The 6,167-nt window shown below is 40.4% G+C and overlaps 4 non-coding genes across 4 annotated transcripts; 1 reads left to right on the top strand and 3 right to left on the bottom strand.

Annotated features, from left to right (window-relative positions):
* The first annotated feature begins 1,489 nt into the window (after positions 1-1,489).
* Trnak-uuu lies at positions 1,490-1,562 on the top strand. The gene has a single exon. It is a non-coding gene; the product is annotated as a tRNA-Lys (tRNA).
* A 922-nt stretch (positions 1,563-2,484) lies between these two features.
* On the bottom strand, positions 2,485-2,557 carry Trnak-uuu. Its single transcript has one exon. It is a non-coding gene; the product is annotated as a tRNA-Lys (tRNA).
* Positions 2,558-2,860: 303 nt separating this feature from the next.
* Trnak-uuu lies at positions 2,861-2,933 on the bottom strand. The gene has a single exon. It is a non-coding gene; the product is annotated as a tRNA-Lys (tRNA).
* Positions 2,934-4,688: 1,755 nt separating this feature from the next.
* Trnak-uuu lies at positions 4,689-4,761 on the bottom strand. The gene has a single exon. It is a non-coding gene; the product is annotated as a tRNA-Lys (tRNA).
* Between the last annotated feature and the right edge of the window lie 1,406 nt (positions 4,762-6,167).

Genomic DNA, 6,167 nt, shown 5'->3' with positions numbered 1-6,167 from the left:
AGGGTCCTGCCAGTATGATGAATCTCTTTCTCTAAGCAGTATTCGAAAAGCCGTTAGTTTGTAAGCCTAGCATAATTTTAGCACGTAAGCTGCACGATGAGCAGACAAAGCTGTCGAGTTGAACAAATCTAATATCTGCAATAATTTCAAAGTGATTTCTAATTAACATTAGGTCTTCGTTTGTATCGCCCAATCCCCAACCTTGATCCCAACCAAACCCCCACCCAGCACCCTCCAGGGAGTCCTAAAGAGTGTACTTAATTCCTAGCTAGTAGAGAATATAACTCTAGTTACCCACATAAGGCTTTGTTTAGTTTGTAAATAGCAGAGCGCCCCAGATCGGGGATCGCCTTTTTATGTTTGTGTTTCGTCTTGAAGAGAAAATTTGAAAGTATCTGCAACTGTTTAATTCAATTTATTTTGAGTGTTTGCGTTTATGTTGTTGAAATTGCTCTAGCAGCTTGGAAAATGCTTTACTAATTTTATCAAAAATCAATCGTTTTATTGCCACTGAAGAACAAATTCGGAAGATAAACAGGAAGTAAAATATTTCAAAATTAGCATAGACCTTGCTATAGTAAATCAGAGTTTTCTTTAGAACAGCAGCCGATCCTTCCTCTTTATTTATTCAAAGGCCTCTCAACAATGTCTATAAATTTAATTCGGTAGTTAATCGATACAGTAAGCCAACGAAATTTGATTAAAGCGTGAATTGTTAAAGCCTAAAGCTAAAGGAAACCCATAACCGTAATGTAAAGTAATTATTTATGCTGTACTTTTCGCTAAGCTAAGGTTAGTGCATTCTAGAACTATCGGTAGTATATGTCAACCTAGATCGTAAGCCTAAATTATGTATATCGAATAGCAAGACAAATTTTAGAGAAAACAAATCAGATTGAGCAAGGCAAAGCAAAACGAACAAAACTATGGAAATGAGAGAATCAAAAAAAGTATACCTAGCACAAATTAATTAATCGTTTTTTGTTTCCCCATTTTGTATATTTGTTCAATCTTAGTTTGTACATTTTCGATTGTGTGTTCAATGCAATTGGTCGTAACCACACTGATTTTCGCAATCAATTGAAATAAAAAACCATTTGAAGTTTTGGGTTAAGGGGCACTCACAGTCCGCCAGGACAAAGTGGGCGCAAAATGTTTAACTGCATTCCATGTAAATTAAAATTACGCTACTAATTTTTAATGAAATTCGCATGTATGTATACCTTAATCTGGGTTCGATTGCAATGGCAATTATTAAACAAAAAATGGAATCGAAAACGAAAACAGATAAAACTTCAAGTATAAAACCACAAATCCATTCAAATATAAAAAATAAAAAGTATGTAAACATGTATGAATGAATATGGCATAAAAAATAAAAACTATTTTAAACTGTACACATTTGCGTTCTTTATTTTACGACCATAGATTTAAAATGACTTACCCTGCAGTCTTGTTGGCAATATTTTTTGGCGGATGACGTTTACATGCCCGGATAGCTCAGTCGGTAGAGCATTGGACTTTTAATCCAAGGGTCCAGGGTTCAAGTCCCTGTTCGGGCGGCAATCTTTTTGCCTTTTTTGGAAGTGTCGATTCGAAAGGCAATATCGAAGTTATTATTATCACTTCCTTTTTTATTTTAGAAGCCATTTTATTTATATTGACAAAAATAATTAGCGATAATTTAATAAAAAACAAAAAAAAGGATACTATAAAAGCAAGAAAAAGAAATGTAGCAAAAGATTGTGGTCCAACCGTATCGGTTGGGCTGATAACGGCAGTTCACTCCGGTACGCTGTCCCACTACTGCCTACCACGGGAACTCTTGGCTGCTGGTTTTCACCCCTGGCCCGGTTCATCCCTCCTTAGCCAACCTGAATGCCACGGACTCCTCCATGGCACCCATATTGATGGCAAGCTTAGTGCGGACGTTCCGTCAACATGAGCTAGTCCGCTACACAGTAGATCCCAGCCTCAGGCCATCCCACAATCAGACCTCACAGAAGCGTGATTACAGAAGCTGCCAACCTTCCAGTCGAAAAACGTTCGGCTAAAACTCAGTCACACGCCTCTGGCTTCTATTCGGTTTGGAGGGAACTGCTTTATCGGCGCACCACTCCATCGACACGAAGCAGTCTCGGCGACCGCGTTGCCAACTTCGGTTGATAGAAGCATTTGCAAAATACCTACTTGCTGAAATGGTCGGTACATTCTTAACTATTATAGCTCCAATTTTGAAGTACGGGTGTCAAATTCACTGGGAAATGGCTTACGACAGCCAAATTAATAGGATCCAGGTTATCCAGAATAGGGCTAAGAAATTGGTCACTGGTTGCGAGTTGTATGTGAGAGACACCACCCTGCACAAGGTTTTTAAACTGCACAGATTAAGATAAAGACTTCCTCTGGGAATTAATTGATTATTATTTCCATCTTGTTAACAAAATAATAAAATGTATAAATTTTTTAAATAAAAAATCTGATCGCCCGAACAGGGACTTGAACCCTGGACCCTTGGATTAAAAGTCCAATGCTCTACCGACTGAGCTATCCGGGCTTGGCAGCAGGCGTCGGCGAATTGCCCTGGTATCTATAGGGAAGTACAAGCGAAAAATTGAAATTGGATCCTTATTCAAATCTGTCCGGACAATTTTTGAAGGAACCCTGGCACTTTCACAAGTCTTGCCGTTTTGGCATGAATATCCAGAATCCTTTTTCTCTCTTTGTCTATAGCAAATAAATTATGCCTATTTATATTGCTTAAATCATTCTAAATAAAATAGTTTTTAAATAAAAAAGATATTGATAATTTCGATATTGCCATTCGAATCGATACTTCCAAAAAAGGCAAAAAGATTGCCGCCCGAACAGGGACTTGAACCCTGGACCCTTGGATTAAAAGTCCAATGCTCTACCGACTGAGCTATCCGGGCATATGATCGTCATCCGCAAAAAAACATTACTAATAAGAATATATGTTACGCCAATTTAGATCTATGATTGTAAAATTAAGAACACAAATGTGTTTAAAATATTTTTTTTTTGCCATATTCATTCATCTGTTTTCGTTTTCGATTCCATTTTTTGTTTAATAATTGAATTTCATTAAAAATTAAATTAAATATAAATAAATTGAATTAAACAGTTGCAGATACTTTCAAATTTTCTCTTCAAGACGAAACTTATGCTATACTTACAAACTACTGGCTCGTTTCTTAGCGAGCCATTTCTTGCAGAACAAGTTGCATTCGACAATGTCCGCCTTGAACTCCAGTTGCAGCTCTGGATCGGGCTCACAGTCCGTTTCCAAAAGTTGTTTAAAGTCCCGCTCCTGATTCCGATCCATGGAGTTATCCTGCTGCTGCCTGATGATAACCTGAGATCAAAACTCCTGCGGATACTTGATGCAGTCGGGAGCCTGTTAGCTGGAGGCGGCGGAGGCGAAGAGAGTGTTGCGACCGCCGCCATTGCTGCCACCGTTGGCCAGCGTGCCCAGTTTTGTAAGTTTTGTAAGTTGAAAGTTGCAATACAGGATGGGAGGTGCTTATTAAATATTGTAGCAAAACAATACATTAATAACAAATAACTGCTAACTAAAGTTAGCTGTATCTAAAAATATGAATTACAACAATAACAAAAAAGGACAATGACAGATAACACGTTGTATAAATGTTAGTGTCTACTGACCCTCCTTGAAGGAGATCGAAGAATAAGGACCCTCGGTTGCCTTCTAATATCTCTCATTGGTGGGCGAGTACTGTACAGGGCATATGTGTAGCCGATTCCTGAGGTGCGGTGCCTTAGCCTTTCATGGTAGCGACTTGAGTGCTAAGTTATTTCATCAAATACCGTGGGCAGTTTCAAATCCTTGTGCTTGTGGTGGTGTTTCTCACATACAACTCGCAACCAGTGACCAATCTCGTAGCCCTATTCTTGATAACCTGGATCCTATTGATTTTGCTGTCGCAAGCCAAGCCACAGTTAATTTGACACCCGTACTTCAAAATAGGTGCTAAATAATAGTCACAGAGTGAACCGACCATTTCGGCCAGTAGGTGTATTTTGCTTTGGTCAAATGCTTCTATCAACCGCAATTGGCAACGCGGTCGCCGAGACTGCTTCGTGTCGATGGAGTGGTGCGCCGATAAAGCAGTTCCCTCCAAACCGAATAGAAGCCGGAGGCGTGTGCTTGAGTTTTAGCCGAACGCTTTTCGACTGGAAGGTTGGCAGCTTCTGTAATCACGCTTCTGTGAGGTCTGATTGTGGGATGGCCTGAGGCTGGGATCTACTGTGTAGCGGACTAGCTCATGTTGACGGAACGTCCGCACTAAGCTTGCCATCAATATGGGTGCCATGGAGGAGTCCGTGGCATTCAGGTTGGCTAAGGAGGGATGAACCGGGCCAGGGGTGAAAACCAGCAGCCAAGAGTTCCCGTGGTAGGCAGTAGTGGGACAGCGTACCGGAGTGAACTGCCGTTATCAGCCCAACCGATACGGTTGGACCACAATCTTTTGCTACATTTCTTTTTCTTGCTTTTATAGTATCCTTTTTTTTGTTTTTTATTAAATTATCGCTAATTATTTTTGTCAATATAAATAAAATGGCTTCTAAAATAAAAAAGGAAGTGATAATAATAACTTCGATATTGCCTTTCGAATCGATACTTCCAAAAAAGGCAAAAAGATTGCCGCCCGAACAGGGACTTGAACCCTGGACCCTTGGATTAAAAGTCCAATGCTCTACCGACTGAGCTATCCGGGCATATGATCGTCATCCGCAAAAAAACATTACTAATAAGAATATATGTTACGCCAATTTAGATCTATGATTGTAAAATTAAGAACACAAATGTGTTTAAAATATTTTTTTTTTGCCATATTCATTCATCTGTTTTCGTTTTCGATTCCATTTTTTGTTTAATAATTGAATTTCATTAAAAATTAAATTAAATATAAATAAATTGAATTAAACAGTTGCAGATACTTTCAAATTTTCTCTTCAAGACGAAACTTATGCTATACTTACAAACTACTGGCTCGTTTCTTAGCGAGCCATTTCTTGCAGAACAAGTTGCATTCGACAATGTCCGCCTTGAACTCCAGTTGCAGCTCTGGATCGGGCTCACAGTCCGTTTCCAAAAGTTGTTTAAAGTCCCGCTCCTGATTCCGATCCATGGAGTTATCCTGCTGCTGCCTGATGATAACCTGAGATCAAAACTCCTGCGGATACTTGATGCAGTCGGGAGCCTGTTAGCTGGAGGCGGCGGAGGCGAAGAGAGTGTTGCGACCGCCGCCATTGCTGCCACCGTTGGCCAGCGTGCCCAGTTTTGTAAGTTTTGTAAGTTGAAAGTTGCAATACAGGATGGGAGGTGCTTATTAAATATTGTAGCAAAACAATACATTAATAACAAATAACTGCTAACTAAAGTTAGCTGTATCTAAAAATATGAATTACAACAATAACAAAAAAGGACAATGACAGATAACACGTTGTATAAATGTTAGTGTCTACTGACCCTCCTTGAAGGAGATCGAAGAATAAGGACCCTCGGTTGCCTTCTAATATCTCTCATTGGTGGGCGAGTACTGTACAGGGCATATGTGTAGCCGATTCCTGAGGTGCGGTGCCTTAGCCTTTCATGGTAGCGACTTGAGTGCTAAGTTATTTCATCAAATACCGTGGGCAGTTTCAAATCCTTGTGCTTGTGGTGGTGTTTCTCACATACAACTCGCAACCAGTGACCAATCTCGTAGCCCTATTCTTGATAACCTGGATCCTATTGATTTTGCTGTCGCAAGCCAAGCCACAGTTAATTTGACACCCGTACTTCAAAATAGGTGCTAAATAATAGTCACAGAGTGAACCGACCATTTCGGCCAGTAGGTGTATTTTGCTTTGGTCAAATGCTTCTATCAACCGCAATTGGCAACGCGGTCGCCGAGACTGCTTCGTGTCGATGGAGTGGTGCGCCGATAAAGCAGTTCCCTCCAAACCGAATAGAAGCCGGAGGCGTGTGCTTGAGTTTTAGCCGAACGCTTTTCGACTGGAAGGTTGGCAGCTTCTGTAATCACGCTTCTGTGAGGTCTGATTGTGGGATGGCCTGAGGCTGGGATCTACTGTGTAGCGGACTAGCTCATGTTGACGGAACGTCCGCACTAAGCTTGCCA

Source organism: Drosophila mauritiana, chromosome 3R, assembly GCF_004382145.1.
Source record: "Drosophila mauritiana strain mau12 chromosome 3R, ASM438214v1, whole genome shotgun sequence".
Classification (NCBI taxonomy): domain Eukaryota; kingdom Metazoa; phylum Arthropoda; class Insecta; order Diptera; family Drosophilidae; genus Drosophila; species Drosophila mauritiana.
This window is presented reverse-complemented; position numbering and strand designations above follow the sequence as displayed.